Raw genomic sequence first — 19,318 nt, forward strand, 5'->3', positions numbered from 1 at the left:
AAATTTTTCCATGCAACACATTGGGTGGGGGAAAACTGTTTTCCCCTACTTCCAGAATGAGCTACCAATTTCTGTTGGTATTCCTTAGCAGCTGCTTTCATAAACGGTATCACCACCTCAAATGTTCAGGTTCTAACTGTTCCACAAGACTTGTTTCCAGGGACCTATTTCCTAAGACTTGGTAGATTCTGCACATGGGCATTGCAGGTGTGTGCACACATGTACAACCACAAATACACACACGTTTTTCTCTCCAAGAGTCATATTCTAGTGACTACAAGAGTTATGTGCACAATGCAGCTGCTAAATTAACCCTGTTGGATGAACTGCTGAATCAGCGGAGAGGATTCTGAAGTGACCTTAGGAAACAGAGCTATTTATCAAGCTCCACTGTTTTCCAAACTTACCTGACCACAGACCTTTCATTTTTCCCCATGAAAAACTTTGTAAAATATGGGGATCATGGGCAAATGCAGTTGGAGGGACACTTTCAAACCTGCTTCTCGGAGTGACTGGCTTAATTATGTCCTAACAAACCCTTGCTCATCATCCATTAATTTTGTTCCCTGATAGCCTAAATCCTATGGATGCAATGTGATTGATGTCCTCAAATAGCAAATAATATAATACCAATTTTATTATAACCTTTGCTGTTCTTGTCATCTTCACTGAGCTCCAAATGTTTATATAAACTCTTCAACTTCAGTTATTCTGTGTCTGGGGAGCAGGGACATCTGCCATCTTAAATAATGGGAGAAAAGGCAAATGTGTTTTAAAGGGAATTACGTTTTAAGACAGTGATACTACAAAAGGCAAAAACGGTATAAAATTCTGATTAAATGACAGAACACAGAGATGCTTCTGGTAGTGATGATAGTGCAGATGTGGTGCTTAAATGTGACTTGATTTGGGAAGCTAACTTCCTAACTTAGCTCTCTGGCCACACAGCCACACCATAGCCACCTGCTGTATATTCACTAATAATCATGGCAGTGTGGAGGTATTACACATGGTCACTGGTAAACTGAGAAGTAAAGGAGCAAAGAGATTAGAAGTGCATACAGTCTGTCTCACATTGGCCTCACCATTAGAAATGTAGACTTGTGCAGTGTTGGGTAAGCTATCCATAAGCCTGGAAATATGCAATCTTGTCAGAATGCTTTCTATTGTGTGCATTACCATTTACTATAAAGACTATGACAGTGCATTACTAGACATTAAATGCTAATCACTTTCCAAAGCAATCAGATCTTTGCCTAGTGTAATTCAAATTAGCCTCATTTTTGTCTTAAATATTTAATTCCTTAAAAATGACAAAAAGTTGAAAACTAAAAGTGTAACTGTCAAGTTGTTCTACTTCTGCCCAATAAAGGTGAATTGAGAAGAATGCACTCTTGCTCATGCACCATTCACGTTCATGCATACAACCTTCTGTGTTCAGAAAAAGAAGTATGTGTTATTCTGTATGGACAAGTAATGATATAAACAGCAAAACTCTAAGCTAACTCCAGTGTCTTGTGGTGGCCAATCAATCAGAGCTTTGCAAAAGTCAGTGCTTATAAAGCACTTTCCATAAACAACCTTGAATTGAACCTTAGGGCATCATTGCACCATAAGGGGATAGGCACCATCACCGTTTTGCTGGCAAGGAAATATGAGGTCAAAGTAAATTTCTGGAATTTTCCATCTTGGTGGTTAACATGTAAACATGCAAATCGAAGACCCTATCTAGTTAGTATCTGACAATCAGCCTTCAGAACAGTTTCCCCTTCCATCTTTCCTTGGCTGGCACAGGCTTTTTGGAAGCCAGGTCTGTGGTGCTTGAGAGGCACTGGAAAGTGTGTAGGTTACTACAGTTGTGTAAACGTGAATACACACAGGTGTGCACACATGCTCATGCAGTTACACTCATCTGTACACGGGTACACAGGAGTAACAATGCACTTACCAACAGTCTCTCAAACAATGAAGAGACTGCCAACCCATGACGTGAAGGGTGTGGCCAATATGACCTCCCCTGCTCCACCCCTTGGGTGGACCTCAAAACAAAGCCTACATTCCTCACTGTCCATACAGGTAGGGGCCAGAACAAAGACTGAAGGGAGGCACATACCCAGTGATCACTGAGAGTGCCTCAAGCTCCATGAGCTGGCTATAGTGCCTGGCAATATTCCCACACTGCTGCTGGCAAGCTGGGAAACAGGCCATAAGAACCTCATGGCTCCTTTGAAGAGCTGTGCAGGTGCAGCGCTGCTCTGCTCCTACATCTAAGGCTTATCATACCGTTCAACCTTTGCTCCTCTTAGAAGCAGTCATGGGGGGGTAGGATCCTGGAAGTCATCGGGCGATTCACTCTCAGCCTGTTCCTCATTTCTTTAGTAAATTTTGCCCCGAATTTAAAGCCATAGTTTTATGAAAAGGCATAGATAACAAAAAATGCATTGAAGTCTTTTCCCAAGTTTTCTAAACTTCATGAAATACATTTTTCTTATCAAGAATCAAATTTAACTCATTTGGTGGGAATTTCTGTTTCCAAACGTCTTGTGAAATTTTTCATATAGAATGATGTGAGCACCTTGGATTCTGAGTCCTATTCAGATTGCCAAATTGATGAACATTGCAGGGGGAAAAAAAAGGCGGGGGGGGGGGCATGCCCACAAGAACACATTTCAGTTTGCATCTACCTGTGTATATCATTATAAACTCTGCTGTTTCACCTGAGAGACAGGCTAAAACCTACTTGAGATTTTTGAAATGAGAGAAAGGAAATATGCTTCCCTTTCAAGTCTAAGGACAGTGACAGTTTTCTAATGAAGGTAAATGATTTCGGTTTGTTTTTAGGAGAATTTAGAAATATGTTGTAGCTTGACGTTTATGGGTATGCCTTAAGTCGTATTAATATGTTAGTTACAATCAATTCATTACTCTTTTTTTAAAAACATTTATTTTTTAGAATACCTTTATTTTATTTGTTTATTTTTATGTGGTGCTAAGGATTGAACCCAGGGCCTCGCATGTGCTAGATGAGCCCTCTACCGCTGAGCCACAATCCCAGCCCCAAGTCATTACTCTTTTATGAACTTGCCTACGTATGGTTTGCAATGACCTATAGGCTAGAGGCTAGAGCCTATAGCTCTGGCATTTAATGAAGGACAGCCTAACCCAGTGGCTCAGCTACCAAGAGAATCACAGGATTGGGGCAGCAAAGGAAAGGCAAGAGGAGGATCAGGTCCCCCACAGAACACCTGGGCATGTTAATGCTTGAGTACTGGTCATCTCCTGAGTAGAGGCCAAAGCCAGAGGCTATTAAAATTGTTCCGTACCTAGACATCTCACAAATGGATGGGGTTTCTCCTGGGAAGTGAATGCTACATAGCTGGCATTCGCTACTGCTTGTTCAAGGAAGGTATTGCCATTTCAGTCTTTTTAGTCTTATGGAAGAGGCAGCTTACATACAAACAACTCCAATGTCCTGGTTTTTGAGACGAAGCTCTGGAGTATGGATGTGAGGTCTCACATCTATAATGACTGACCTTTCTGCCGCCCTTTCCACTACTTGCCTAACTGCAGGGCAGGAATGGCTTTAAGGACTGTCTCTTCTCCCCTTCTCTATCCACCAGCTCCTTCTGATCAGACTTAAAGGGTGTTCTGAGCAGGGGTCCTCTGCAACCCTATGTTCTGTACGTCCCCAACAAAATACCTTTGAGCCAGAGGCATGCAAAAGTGTGAAAAAGAAGGCAAGAAGATCTATGCCCAGGGGCTCTGATGGCAGAATCCACCCAGACTTCATCTTGCTTACTGCTCTTTCACCCCTCCAGGCTCCAGAATGGCAATACCCCACTCTAAATGCATCCTCTTCCCAGATTCAACTTCCTTCCTACGTCCTCACATGTGCTAGTGTGATTGATCTAGATTCCATCCATTCTTACACATGTGGGTTTCACCTCTACCCTCACCTCCATTTAGCCATATTATCTCAGTTCTTTGCAGATGTCTCCCTTACTGTTCTCCAATCCCATCCCATCTCACATATCCACAAAGCCACTGGCATTGCTTATCCAAGGCTGTAGTCCACATCATCTCCTCATGTATTTCCTGCCCACCATTTAGCATTTGGCTGGTACATGTGTGCATTGTGGGGCCCTTGCTTTCAGGGACTCCTGCCATCTATCCTGACCAGTGGACTAGATAATCATCCTCAATGTGCACTTATGGGGTCATGTCTAATTTCTATTATTTCTACTGTTAAGATGAAACAAAGTCTCCTGTCATGGGTCAAAATCTGCCTGTTCAAGAAACTGGACCTCCTACAGCCCTGCTGTTTCCATTTGAGCCTCTCTAGGATGAATGCCCAGCTCTGGAAGTTAGCTGTCTCCAGCCTAATTCTGTGCCCAGATAATGGTCATGACCACAGTTCATGGCATCTTCTCTTCTCACTTGCTCTCTGGCATAAGAAACAAATTCCTTACTATTACTTTCTTATGATAACTATAGAAGTTGAACATTTTCAGAAATACATTGCAGAAAGTTTGGTTTCTCATGCTGGTAACTTGGTGCAGTTCCCAGGAAACGCGGTGCCCTCAGACCAAGTTAGCAACAGGGATAATCATTCTTGCCATTATTTGGAGTTGTCTGTTATTTCAGCCCACATGGACTGCTCTCTGTTTGAATGGGTCCTCTGGCTTCCTTTGGCCTGTGTCCACACATTCCTTCCGTCTCTGAACCTGGATAGTCATAAGTTACCAGATTACAACAGTGGCCATCAACTCATTCATGGAAGGAAGAGGTGGCTGGGCAGTGGAACAAGCATGAGTGTCAGGGCCAGAGGGTAGCTTGACACTGAGTACTGCCTCCCCCTAGCTGTGTGAACTTGGTTAAGTGCTAACTACTCAGAGACTCAGTTTCCTCATCAACCAAATGGGAATAAACATGTCTGGTTCAGCAGGTTTGTGGGAAGACTCATTGTAACTCTCATAAGGTCCCTCCCTGCTCTTCAGCAGGCACCACAGGGACAACGGCACTGTCACTATCTGCTTAGTAGAAAGCCAGGAAGAGATAACACCTTATCTTCTTCTCAGCAAAGTCTCCACGTCCTATGGCATTAGCTACACCCAAGTAACATTCACCAAGTTTCTCAAGTGGGAACAACAGTAGGGAGCAAGCTTTGTAGTCCACCAAAGGTGAAGGAGCAAAGACAGAGGACCTGAGGGAACACTCCACGTGTCCTTCAACCCTAAGCATGTGCAGCTGCCCCTTCAACTCCCATTGCTCCCAGTACTGACCAGCTCCATCTGGGATGCGGTCAAGGTGACCTTCCTAAGTACCTCATTTGACAGGTTGAAAGACCTCTGTGGTTGCTTCAAGAGGGACTTGCCAATGATGGTCAAAGTCATTTTGCTTAATTCCTAGATCCAGATATCTGATCTGTCTTCCAGAGCAGACAGCATACAGAAGGTAACGGAAGATGGGAGAGACTGATGTCTGTCCGTCTCACTCTCAATGTGGCTCAGCTGGTCCACCTGTCCTACTGTTGTTTACATTTAATTAACACAATATTAAGTTTCCCAGTACACTAATTAGGCTAGAAAAAGCTCTCTTTGATAAACACATGGCTTAGCAAGGGAAATGTGCACCAAGACATTTTCTACAGAGTACAAGGAAAGAACAGGTACAAAATAATGGTTCCATTTATGGAATTATCTTTTAATAGTCATTTGGTCTGATCACCTAGAATCATGATATGGTGGGGTACGTACATTCAACAGGCTTAAAAGAAACCTTAGGGTTATTTCCTAATGTTATATTCTTGCTTTTTTTCATCTTCTTTTTTTAAAGATCTATTACCTTTTTAATAAAAATCATATTTACTTGTTTTCATTTACTCGAAGAACACCAGCCAAGTTTCTAAACACCACTTCCAAGTTCTATGGTTTCAGGAGAATCATGTGAAAACGAGAAAGGGGAGAAGAATAGCAAAAACATTGAGAGAACTTAGGTCAAGCTCTAAAAACAGAGAAGGAAATGGGACGTTCAGGCTTACTCCTAATTTATCATTTATCATAAGGGAAAGACAATGAAAATGGGAGAGGAATAATCATAACACACCCCCCTGCTCCGCTCCCATGAGGGTGACAGTGAGATCCCAGATCAAAGTAAAAAATTAAATTTTAACTAATTTTTCATTTCAAATTTTACCCCAGTAAGGGACATGTCTACTGGTCACACACAGGCCAACATGGTAAGGGAGGGAGATCCTAGTAAATAACAGTTGCACAACACAGTGTGGACTGTGGGGACCGGCAGCAAATACTGTAGGAATATTTCTATGGCCAGCAGGACTCTGTGCTTCTCCTTCCAATGTCTGGGTCCTAGAAGGTCAGACCAGAGAGAGCAAAGGCCCCTCTGCACTGCCAATGGATGGCACTGTTCACATGTGACATGGAGCCACAGGGGAAGAAGGGCACAAGCCAGGGACATGGGGTTGCAGAGCTCAGCTGTCAATCAGGGTACCCATGATATAGGTCACAGATCAAGAGCTTGATCCACTGCCTGGGATGTGCTTTGGCTGATGCATCTGCTCACGGGGGCTCTTAGTTTGGCAAAACCAAGGACTGAAGGCAGAAGGAAAAAAGTTGACTGTTAAACTTGACCTGACTTCCCGAAATATGGTCAACACAGCAATGAGTTATAGGATGTATCACTCCGTGATCTAAAACGAGGGCACACATGCAAAGAGAAGGCTGAGGAATAAGCCCAATTCTGTTGCCTTTGGCCCCTGAAGCAGTCAAGTGACGAGGACATCAAGCGGCTCGGCTCCTCTGAAGCCTCTGCCAACACTCACGGCTATTCCCTCCCATACCCAGCACTGGCTCTGTGTCAGCCTAAAGATTCCAGAAGCCCAGGCTGGGCTTCAGGGAGGCCAGAGATAAAGTAATCTCCCCCAGGACACACAGAGGGTGGATCCTCTGCTGTCCCTCCCTTCCAGAAGCCCAACGGGTCCCTGTCAGAATTCCAAGCAAAGGGTGACTCAGCAGAGGAGGAGGAGGGAGAGGAAGGATGTCTCAGGGCTGCATGGCCCATGCCCACAGGTGTGGTCCTGCACACTGTGGGTTTTCGGATGGTGCTGATCTTTAAGGAAAGAGTGTACTAGTGAATAAGGCATGCTCAGAAACCCTGGGGAGTCGGCAGGCCTCCAATGGCTGTAACACACTGCAGGTGGCGATGAACCCTCATTCTGGCCTTAGCCACTTCTCCCTGTGCTCCTCCCATGAAGCCTATTTCTCAGGCTTCAGCTGCGGTACTGAGCCTCTCTCTGGGTAGTGTGGAGTGGAAAGTATAAGGCCACTTGACATGCCTGTGACTGAGCTGCTTATCTGTGGAAGGGAGCAAGTTCGGGAGATGTGGCTGGAACTGTTGCACGAGATTGGGGTGGATGCATCTGGCCTGGTAAACTAGCACACACAGGCATGTGTATAGGAGTGGTCACATGTGTTTAGGCAGGGTGTACATGGGAGCTGGCATGTGGCACACCAAGATTGTTCTTCCTGCACATAGATTTACCAAGACAGTTCAGTAAAGTAGCATCAGTGGACGGCCCAATATAGAGACTTTTCCATTAAGGAGGACAGCAATGCAAACAAGTTATATGACCGCTGATGTTCTGAGCACCAGGTCAATTGTGTATCACCGTGGCACACATTCCCACAAATCCTAGTTCTGGGGGCAGGAGGTTACAGAAAATGCTCTGAAGTCAAACTGGGCCTCCATCTTATTAAGAAGATGCTGTAAAGTTCATGTTCCTTCCATTTCTGAACGAGGACACATTCCTGTGGAGACTTCTGGCCAAGGGACTGTGACTTGGGGCAGAATTCTGTACTGTGACAAGTCAGAGTGAGAAGACCCAAGATAAGGGATGTGGAGACTTTAAGCCCTTCAGCCTCCAGTGTTAACTTACGGCTAACTTTGGTAAGATAAACCCCAAATATTTCTTCTCCTAAGGAACGGTTTAAAGCTTTTTTCTTTTTTCACTTTTTCTTCATTTCTTTTTCCTTTTCCTTCTCTCTTCTTTCACCTCTCCCCCCTCCCCAAATTATTTCTAACCTTTAACACTGCTTTATAAATGCTGAGCATACGTTCTTGCATTTGACCATGACCAAGCCTCCAGGTATCACCCATTAGCACTGGATTATGTGGACTGGCAGTGCTACTGAAATGGATTTGTTCCTGGCCCTTCCTCTATCTCCCAGTGGCTCTCGGACCTGAGAGAGTCACATGACATCACCAAGCCTCAGCTTCCTCACATGTGAAACCCCATAAAAAGCCAGTCTCAGGACTCCGTACAACCATAGGGACACAAAGACCTCTGCCTCTGCCACCCCTTCTCCTGACCAAGCCCCACCCACCACCTTCTTCTGAGCTCAGCTTATTACTCAGAAACCTATGGCTTCCTGGCACTTCTATCAAAATATCACATCTCTTGGGAAGAACCTTCAAATGCCACATTATTTTTCCTAGTAGATACCAGCTGTTTCTTAGGATTACAGTGTCTCAAAAAGCCCTGTCCTTCACACCCAGTAACATTTCTTTGAAATGGGGAGTTCCTCCCTTTCTTTCCTATCTTTTTAGTTTCATAATTCAATGACACTTTATTGGGAAATGTATGGAAATGACCCATTTAGGTCATATATTCTTCCCATTTTAAAATGGGAAGCATGAGGCATGTAATATCTAAGTCAAGGCTGCTGGCTCACCAAGCTGTCCCCATAGGAGCCTGTGAGCTTTCTGTGTGAAGATCCTCTGTTAAATGTGCCCTTCACATTCTCTTTCTTTAAATCCTTGAAGCATCCCTGTCGGGCAATATTCCTCCCACTTTGATAATTAGAGAAATAAGACTCACAGAGTCTCATTGAGCTGCCCAAGGTCACCAGGTAAGAAATGACAAGAAAGGATCAGAATCCAAGTTCACGGGGCTCCACAGCCCACTTCTTCTTCCTGCATTTATTCCCTCTCCTAAGTCCTGAACCAATTCTTACAAACCTTGCTCTCTTAGCAGCTCATACATTATGAAATGAAGCCCTTTGAATAAGCCATTTAAGGTACTGCTGGAGGAGCCACGTCCACCTCAGGTATTCCACACGTGTGCACGCCAAGCCCCAAGGGAGTCGCCACGGAAATCATAAAGAGAGAACATGGTCCCTCCACCAGGGAGTTTTCAGTCTAGGAGCACGAGGAGGAGAATGTACCTGAACATATGGGCCTGGATTCTTCAGAGGTCAATGTGGGAGAGGTGTTAGGAGTCACATAGGGTTTGGCTTCCCAGAAGGAGGACATTCAAAATGCAGAGCAGGAAGAGGGCATTCCAACAAGCCATAATGCAGCCCGGGGCAGGTTAGCAGCAGGCATGGGGTGAGGCTAGGAGTGGTCCTCGGCCAGCTCCGAGAGTCTTGGGGACAGTGACCTGGGAAGCAGGAAAGATGGCAGTCTGGGCCTGATTCTAGAGCCTCTGGAGCTGACACATGATGTCCCCAGGTAAGGGGTACCATCTGAGGTGCCTGCCCAGTGATCACGTGGTCACTGTTAGGGATTAGTCTTAAGGATGGAGAAGCCTGAGGGAAGGGGAGACTCTGACCGGTGGTGACACCCCACAAGTAGAAAGAGGGAAGTTAGGAGCCAGTAAGTGGTTTGAGGGAAAAGCAGGATCATGAGGTGCTGAGAGAAGGGGCCCTGTCCCTGAAGGCAAAAGCACATGTCCCACCCACTCAAGGGTAACTCTGCTTCAGAGAAATGCCACCAGCCAGCAGGAGACCCTGAGCTTCCACAGCTCCACTTCTCTATTCTGTCCCACCTCCCCACCTCTCCAGCCTCATCCAGATGCACTGTCCCCAGGAGGTAGGCCCACGGACAGCGATTGTGACACTGTGCCGTGTGTCATATTGTAACTGAGTTTCCACATCCTCCTGGCTGTATTGTAAGAGCCCAAGAAGAGGAACAAGGGCAAATAATGAAATATAGGAATGCAGGAAAAAGAGGAAGCCGCCCAAGACACCAGCCCAACTGAAATGTGAAGAATTATGGAGAAGTGACAGAAAGGGAAGTAAGAGCAAGGAATTGCATTCCGTGGCTCAGTAGAGTGCTCACACACACACACACACACACAAAACGCACAGACACACATGGACACACCAAAACAGACATAGATATACACAGATACTCACAATCATACAGAGACAAACACAGAGGCACAAGGAGAGACCCATACAACCACCCAGACTTAAGGACAGATGTAAACACCAAGACACATTTTTTTCACTCACAATCACAGAGACATATACAGACATACAAAAACACAGATACATGCAAACACGGACACACATAAACAGACACAAGCGTACACAGATACAATTATCTTCACTTATACTTCAAAGACACACACAAACACACACACACACATACTAAATTGCACATGATACACTCTCATATGCATAAACAAAACAGATACACACACATACACATACACTCACACCGAGGCACATACATCCTCAGCCATAGACTCACAAACACACACAGGGCACCCCCCATTCATTTAAAGAAGAGACACAAAGATATATGCACTCTTTCATACCACAACAAATGTGCCTTCACTCAGACATATGCAGATACAGAGACACACACTCACACGAACACATATACCTTTAATCTGATACCTTTAATCAAACGTTTCAGACTGAGCTCTTAGTTCTGAGCCTCAGAGGGAGAGTAGAACTAGCCTGCTTTAATCCAGCTACCGGAGGGGTCTAACCTGAGAGTGCTCTAGTCGTCTGCTCTTAAATGGTACTATATCCTGGAAATCCTAAATTCCTAATGATTCTAATAGAGGCCATTCTGTTTTTTTTTCTTTTTTCTTCTCTTACATTTAAAGAAGTCAGAGTGAAAACAGAAAAACTTTCTTAATGTTATAATCAAAAAATCTAATTTTGAGGCTGAGATTTTAAAAAGGGGACTAATAGGGCAGAAAGCTTAAGTATATTTAGATAGACAAAACGCATTTAGGAACCTCCAGATATCTTTTTTTTTTTTTTTAAAGGAAAAGAACAGAAAAGGAGAGAAAAGACTGGAAAAATAAGAACAAAATAGCAAATTAACCCGTTTGTCTGTGGCATTTTCTGTTTGGGGAGATAACCGGCACCGAGCTCTGAGTCAAAGACATCCCGGAGGAGCTTGGAGGTTGCTTAGAAAAAAAAAAATCCTTATCTAGTGTTTTCACAGGCACATGGCAGGAGTGGGCAGGGGCCCACCAAGGAGGCATGTAACCTGCCCTGCTGTGGAGCCCCCTGGCTATGGATGGAAAGTTCCCTTAGCAACAGAAGTTGAGGCACCGTTGTCCCCCCTCTTCCTTACTTCCCAACAGAAACAGGGGTTACCCCGAGGACTGCCATTGTTCTGATAGGAAACTACAGATGAGCTGTGGAGACTTAAAATGCAAGCAGTACTTTCTGAGGTTTGTTTCTCTCCATTTGTTATATATTTTTTTGTAAACCATCACTTTAAACTTTGCAATGAACTTAAAACTAAGAGAAACTGTGAATTGATTGGGACAGAAGCTTTGACCATGGCACCTTGGCTTGCCACCAACGTACACAGTGTTCAGTGGACATCTGGGTTTGGAGTGGGGCATGCTTCTGGCAGGAGGGGACTCTCCTGTGCTCACTGGTGTCCTGACCACTCCTTATACAGGACACTCCCCTGCTGCACTCAACCCTTCACCAGGTCACTGAAGATGTCACCATACAGGTTCCCGTCCCTGTGTGTGAGAAGGAGAGTCTAGATGTCTTAGTCTTTTGGCTGGAGGCTGGTTAAGATCTGCCTATGGAACCTGATGGAATGGGCTGCCCAGAGGGAGGCCCAAAGCCCAACTGCCTCACCCTCTGGAAGATCCAGGCCCATCCTCCTCACACCAGATTACTCCTGATGGGAGCGCTCCTGGGACAATCACTCTGGATGCCATTTCTGCAAGGCACATATTGTTCTTACCTGTCATAACACTTTTGACATTGAAGTGAAACACTGCAGCTGGCCATGAATGCCACTGAAATCCCAAACGTCAATTTTCCCACTGAGATAAGTTTAAATGCACACTAGAAGCACCTATGAAGCCCGTGCCAATTCCTAAGGAGTCTCTGCCCCCTCCCAGGGAGACACCCCTGTGACCACAGGACCTGCAAGCAAGAGCACTGCTGAGTTTCTCTTCAAATTCTTTACCAATACTACTGGCAATGCTAGAGAGGGTAAGAAAGATCTGAATCTCTAAAATTGTGGCCTTCTCTTTTTTGCCTTCAGTGTTGGCCAATAAGTTTCTCATCTCCAAACTTTGCTTTTTTCATCTAGTTAAAAAGACTACCTTTACAAAGACAGCTGCTGGGGTGTTGTGTCCCCAGCTTTTCTGGCTCTTCTCAGCTTACATTCAGATGTCTCTCGGCCAGATGTCACTTGCTTTCCGCCCTGAGGTCCTGAAGCTGCCAGGAGGGCTCTGTTCATACAGGTGCACTTCATCATGCTACTCTGACACCAAGGTGCCATGGCACAGTGCAGAGGATCCTGGTGGGACAGATGCCTGGTTCACCGATAGCAGTGACCAATGGACACCCTTTGCATTGGCTCTCTCTTTATCCTCTTCCCTTGTACCCCAGAATCACCATTCAAATAAATTAACTCTGCATGGGTCCCTGTCAGGCTGGGAGAACCACTGATTCCTTCCACACCAGGGAGAATTGCTAAAGACATACTACAAATATACAAAGGCAAATTTGGGTGTATTTTTTTTTTGCAAATGTGGGTTTTTAAAATCCTATGTTATCGATAAACACAACATAACCCACAAGTCAGTGCCTTCCAGGAAGATGCCAGGAAGATTCTACTTTCTCTGCAGAATGGGTCTCTGCTTGCTGGGTCTCCTTCCTGTCAACAGAGATGCTGACAGTGGGGGAGCTTTTGGGACAACAGGGTCTGCCCTGCAGAAACAGGCCTGAGGCTTTGAGAAATGTAATATTCTTGGGCAAAAATATGTAAGAGGGTTATTGATAAATTTAGAGATTCATGGAAAAGGGGTTCCTTTAAATAAAAACAAAATAGTTAAAAATTTACCTTGGAGCAAAAGTTTTAGCATGCCCCTCACAGTCTCTAGAAGTCCAAGAGACCTCCTGAGCTCACTTGGGAGCTAACTCTTGTAGCCATAAATGCTCTTCCCTCTGCCACCTGGATATCCTCACCTGTGTCACCTGTATCACATAAATGTTTTTTTCCTATGTCACCAAGATATCCTCATATGCATCATTTGTGTCACTTGGATGTCCTTGCCTATATCATATGGAGGCCCTTACCTGTATCACCTGTCTTCTGGGTGGTCTCACCTGTCATGTGGGTCTCCTTACCTGTAACACCTGTAACCCAGATGATAGTGTCACAGAGATCATATAACTAGGGTCACCTATGTCACTTGGTACTGGCCTAGATGGTCAGTTCTTCAGTGTGCTAACATCAGAGCACCCCTGATGTCATGCTGGAGATGAGACAAGAAGGAAAAAGGACACTCCTTTTTCTGTACTCCCTTAGGGCCAACTGGTTCTCTGCAAGGAAAAAAAGAAAGTAGGGGCCAGCAGGCTACCATATCTCCCAAACAGCAGCCTGTTTGGGAGATATGGTAGCCTGGGAAGGCTAAAATAGCTCATTATGAAAAGAGAACTGGCTGAAAGAACTGAGGCAAGAGAGGGGCACATCTCTCTTTTTCTCTCTCACTCTCCTTTAAATGCACAGGGTCCTGAAAACCTTGAAAACGTGGAAATGTCAATTTAATGCAGGAGTGCATGTTCTCAATGTGTCCTGTGCCTGGGCTTTGGGCACTGCCTCCTGACTGAGCACCCTGCAGGCCTAGGAGCTTCCAGCCCTTTCCTTAAAGTGACTCTACCACAAAAGCTAAGCCTTAACCATGTGGGAAGCCAAAATCTTGCTTATGAGCAATATTTCATTTTCAGGCAACAAAATATAAAAACATTTAAAAATATGCAAGAAGGGAAAATATATATTACATGTAGCTCACAGAAAGTTTTGCTCTCTGCAGTTGCAGAATATTCAAATCCAGGTTATTTATTATGCCAACATATGTTAGGTAGAGGACCAAGCAAAATAAAAATCGTAAAAAACAATATAAGCATATTTGTACTTTAGCTGAGAAAACGTTCATATTCTATTTCAATTCAGAGGCTTCAGGTTTAAGTGACTGAAGTATAAGAAAAGCTTAAACTGGAAAGATCTGCATAAAGACCAAAGATATTGAGGAAGTCAGTCCTTTGGCCTCCTTTTAAATTGCTACATTTAAAGTACATATACTTGAAAAGATCAACACTGTCACGAGCTGATGTCATCCCCTCCCACTGACATTATTCTTACTCAGAAGTTAAAAACCTCCATCTGTATCCACCAGTGACAACAGGCCCAGAATGAGAAAGAAAGTAAAACTGACCTCTGAGCCAAGGCTCAAAGGAGAAGTAAAAAAACCCTGAACTACAATTCACACGCTTACTCATGGGTGAGTCCCTGAGACCCTCATTCCCAGTATATATTCCCTTATTTTATGAAAAGACAACTAAAGGATTCTCATTTTAATTTTCACCAGGTGAGAAGCTGCAACTCAGAAAGCAGAGGAAGAGACCAAAAGTGCCATTCAAACAGATAAGAGAACTCAAAGCCAGCAACGTTCAGGGTACAGTCATCTCTACAGGCAAAATGACTTTTTCTTTCTGAAGCTCAGAACCTTTGAGTTAACAAACACAAGTATATTCTGGCCTCAGAAACACATTTTAGATCTGGACCGCTGTGGAAAATGCAAAATCAACAGCCTTACGACATGGGAGGCAAGAGAAAGGAACCAATAAATGAATAATGAAGGCTGGGAGTGGCAGACCACTTGCCTAGCAGTTTTTAAAGGGTTGAAGTGTGTAGTTCCCTAGTTGAGCGCTTACTGAGCATACACAGGGCCCTGCATTCAATCCCTAGCACCATCACACACAAAAACACTTATACAAAATAGTCTTTAAAAAAATCTTGGGTAGGGAAGATTTCCTATTCAAAAGAGTTAAAGTATACTGGAAACAAAGCAGACAAAGCAGGGTAGGCTTCAGTAGTTTAGAAACTTTAGGCTTAAAACATTCTCCCTGCCTCCAAAGTGCTAGATTAAAGAGGTGCTGGCTGAGGTGGCCTGCAAGCAGGGGGACTTGTATGTCAGACCTGGCACAGCCCCAAGTATGACAGCGGCTCCAGAGGCTTCTGCTGCAAATGAAGCGCTCGCCAGTCACTGGCTGAGTGATTTCACACATGATTGGGACAATGGGTTTTGCCTCATAGATCCATTTTGGTGCAAATATATTGTAGATGCGATTGCAACTATCTGCCAAGTGCCTAAATCTCAGGTAGGGGCAAAAGGGTTTGGTGTCAATCGCTTCCAGGGTTCTGTTGCCGGGAAAGTAGACATGGAGGAAATGCAGAACATTCTGAGATTAAAAACAGGAAATGGGTGAATTCAGTGCCCCTTCTGGGAAATGATGAAATGAAATGTGTTTCAACCTTAAGGTGTAATCATGCAAAACTTAGTTTATCAAGGTTATTAAGACATATGACTTCTCATCAAGATAAATGACTTTTTAAATTTAAAAACCCAATTAAGATAAAGCCTACTCCTTTGGTATCATAAATGTCTAGTGATCATGTCTGCAACCCACTCTTCATATCATAAAAACTACATAAAACGGAGCAGTATCTAATGTACTGTGATATGATAAATGTTTCAGTGACCTCAAGCCAAAACTTACAAAGTTCATAATTAGTTGGTTTCCACAATTTTATTCAGAGATGGAATGCACAAATCGAGTGAAACTAGCATTACTGTGTTAAAGCATAAATCCCTTATGCTAGAAAGCACAGCTCATGTTTTCAAAGCAGGTTTGAAACTGGTAAATATGTCAAATAAAAGTACACTTTAGCTTGCTCCTTGGAACTAGTATGTATGCCTGTGTCACCACCTGTGGCTCAGTCACTGACACCCAGCATGCAAGGATGAGGGGCACCAAGAACCCAGCCCGCACAGTGATCCTTGTTCACAGATTGACACCTGGGGCAGTTGTATAAATCATACCAAAGATCTACATTTATGAGTAACCAATGCAAATGAGAGGGAATGAAAGAACAGAAATGATGGGAAACCTAACAGCATAAATATTTTCACACTTCAATGACACATTTCTAACGGTCAGGAGCAAGGCAGAGTTATCTGTGTGCAAGGTTAGCGTCTCTCAGCATAATGAGTTATCAGCACCCAATTTACCCTCCCCCGCCTGCCTCTGCATCCTGCCTGAGGATTCACCAGGCAGCTGCAAGCCCCCCGAAGCAAACTCTCTTTCAGAATTGGGGGTGAGGGGTAGGAGTTGCTGGTGGTTCCGAGGTGCTACTTGTTCAGGGCACTACATTCCCACATGGGCCTTGCAAACCAAACCTGGCATCTGCACCATCAAAGCAGAAGCTGGATGGGAAAGGGTAGGAAGTAAGGAGAGAAGGTATGCACTTATTCTCGAGAAATGGAGTTAGGGACCAGGCTCAACAGCTGCCCTGCTCCTCAAAGGGGCAATGCATAGAACTTCTGGGTACTCCACCTGTGTGTGTATATCCCAGAATTTCTGATAATAGTCCTCCAACATGGGTGTCACTGGCATGTAGCTGCTTGGAGAGGAGGAAGCTACTCAAAGCCACATGGTGGCCAAGGACTGACCTGAGATTCACCCATGTCCAGAGCCTATTCCAGACCTACCCCTCCATCCTTCTCACTGCCCTCATTTTCCTGTCTCTGCTGAAACCCCTTTCCCAAACTGGGGATCATTTTATGTTTCTCACCTAATTTCTCAGAGTTAAATTTGGTAAGTTCATCCCTACAGATTTCTAAATGAATTTATAAAATAAGACAGATGAGCTGTCTTGTTTCCAGAGCTTTGACTTGAACTATGCATGGAGGGTCACTATATGTCCCAAACTTATTTCTCATAGATCCTTTAACATACTTTTGTTTGTTTGTTTGTTTGTTTTTATTTGTTTCTGACATGCTTTTTTTTTTTTTTTTGTAGTACTGGGTAATGAACCCAGGGGCCTTGAGCATGCTAAGCATGTGTTCTACACTGAACAATTCTTCCAGTCCCTGTAACATGTTTTAAAATGTTATGAATTAATGCTCTCAGTGCAACAGGGTTTTAATTAGGGTGAGAGGGGCTGTAAGCTTTCTTGGTAATAGGCAATAATGGAAGAAATGATGTGAACTAGAAAATGTTTGAGGGTAGAAAAGCCACCCACCAATGACTCCCTATCACCTCCACTTCTGGCCCAGCTTACTCATGGCTTCAGAGCAAGTTTATGGGGGCCTACCTCGGGTGTCAGCCCTCCTCCAAGGGTCTACTCCTCCGCCCACACAAACCACACCTGGTAGGCAAACAACTAAAGTACACCTGAAGTCCCTGTTCTCAGCCATCACCGTCTTCCATCAATCTGTTTTAAAACTCTAGTCATTCTTGAAGATTCAGAATATAACTCATCTTTTAAAAAGCCTACAAAGGGTCTCATCAAAATTGATTTCTGTCCTTGCTTATTTTGTGGGTTTTTATACCTTCACTGCACTTTGCATATTCTGCCCCCTTCTAAAACCTCAGGCCATATCTCATCCATCCTCTTTATTCTGCACTATATGCTCAACAAATATTTTATGAATGGAACGAGACTGGATCATAGAAACCGTGGCCAAATTTTCCTATAGGTTTACTAATGATATTTAGAATACAATACTAATATGTCTCAATATGTAATTCAGGCAATTCAGTTCTTTTGATGGTAACAGAGGTCATAAACACGTGGAGTAAACTTTAAAAAATGGTAACAACTAAGGAGTCCCATGAGCCCCAAATTTAGAATCAGAAAACTTGGGTTAGTACAAGTAGGATGATTTAAAGATGACTTAATTAAAACTCTTTAGTTTTATAAATTGACCAAGCAGTGGCCAAGCAGGAAGTCTGGCAATGCTAAGAAGTGAATGCCATTTCTAGGCCAAGCCAGGGCCTTGGGCATGTGCTGGGAATGGGCCTCATCTGTGCAGCAGGAAGAGAGAAGTAGGGAGGACTAAGTTCACAAGCCATGGCCAGCACACTTCTCTTCCTCCAGTGGTATATTATTCAAGGGCAGCACCTCTGAGCATCTTCTACACATGCTTCTGGTGCCTTTTATTAAATGCCTGGGTGCTATTACTAAACAATGTAACAAAATCACTTATTGGATTTGTTTCCTCCTATCTCAAGTCCTATCTGGTTCATTTTTCTCCATGTCTGTCTTTAGGCGTGTGGCGGACTATGTCCACTCCAGGTCCAGTGCCCCCAGTTGGTTCATTTATAAAACAAAATGGAGGCCCATTTTATTTGTCTAGGGGTCAGGGCCTTCTGTGCTGCTGTGGATGATGTCCACGGTCTCAAAACCACTGTGTTCTCGTTCTAATCTTGGCACCATAACAATAAGGAAGCAGCACCTTAAAGAGGTGTTTTACCTCAAGGGATGTGCCAAAAATAACTGTTTCTTGATGTACACATCCTACTTATTTTTCTTTTTGAGGTGAGAATTTTTCAAATGGTCCATTTGTGGAGCATCTCATAAAATCACTAATCAGCAAATCTTCTTTTCCTTCTCCTTTGGCTTGAACTCAAACGGATTCTGAAAAATGTTGGATGTGCTGTTTCAAGAGGCAGCCATTTAAGACTTCAAAAATGTTACTATTCCGACAAACTTTCTATCACTATTTAACAAATGCGAAGCTATGGCTTACTGATAGGAAATTAAATAAGGAAATTCTCTTAGAAATGCCCCTGGCTTATCTTAGCAGAAACTCAGGTTTGTTTGGGTTTTTTTTGTTGTTGTTTTTGTTGTTATTTTTTTTTTAATTTAAAATTTATTTTTTCTATTTTTTAATACGTGACAGCAGAATGCATTTTAATTCATAGTACACACATAGAGCACAATTTCTCATGTCTCTGGTTGTACACAAAGTAGAGTCACACCCTTTGTGTCTTCATACATATACTTGGGGTAATGATGTCCATCTCATTCCACTGTCTTTCCTAACCCCATGCCCCTTCCCTTTCCTTTGCCCTGTCTAAAGTCCCTCCATTCCTCCCATGTTCCCCTAGTCCCCAATATAGATATTTTATTATTATTTCTAAATAAAGAAAAGTACGTACATTATACTCTG

The 19,318-nt window shown here is 43.7% G+C and overlaps 1 protein-coding gene across 7 annotated transcripts in view; it reads right to left on the bottom strand.

Moving 5' to 3' along the window:
* The window catches only part of Ikzf1 (IKAROS family zinc finger 1), a 96,969-nt gene that overhangs the window by 37,211 nt on the left and 40,440 nt on the right, over positions 1–19,318 (bottom strand). The window contains exon 2 of one of the 7 annotated variants that reach the window (XM_040291941.2): positions 646–741. The exons of the other annotated variants lie outside the window; for them this stretch is intronic. The gene's annotated coding sequence lies outside the window, so the exon portion shown is untranslated. The remainder of the gene's footprint in view (positions 1–645; positions 742–19,318) is intronic. 7 annotated transcript variants of the gene reach the window in all.

The sequence above is a fragment of the Ictidomys tridecemlineatus genome, chromosome 2 (genome assembly GCF_052094955.1).
Source record: "Ictidomys tridecemlineatus isolate mIctTri1 chromosome 2, mIctTri1.hap1, whole genome shotgun sequence".
NCBI classification, from domain to species: Eukaryota; Metazoa; Chordata; class Mammalia; order Rodentia; family Sciuridae; genus Ictidomys; species Ictidomys tridecemlineatus.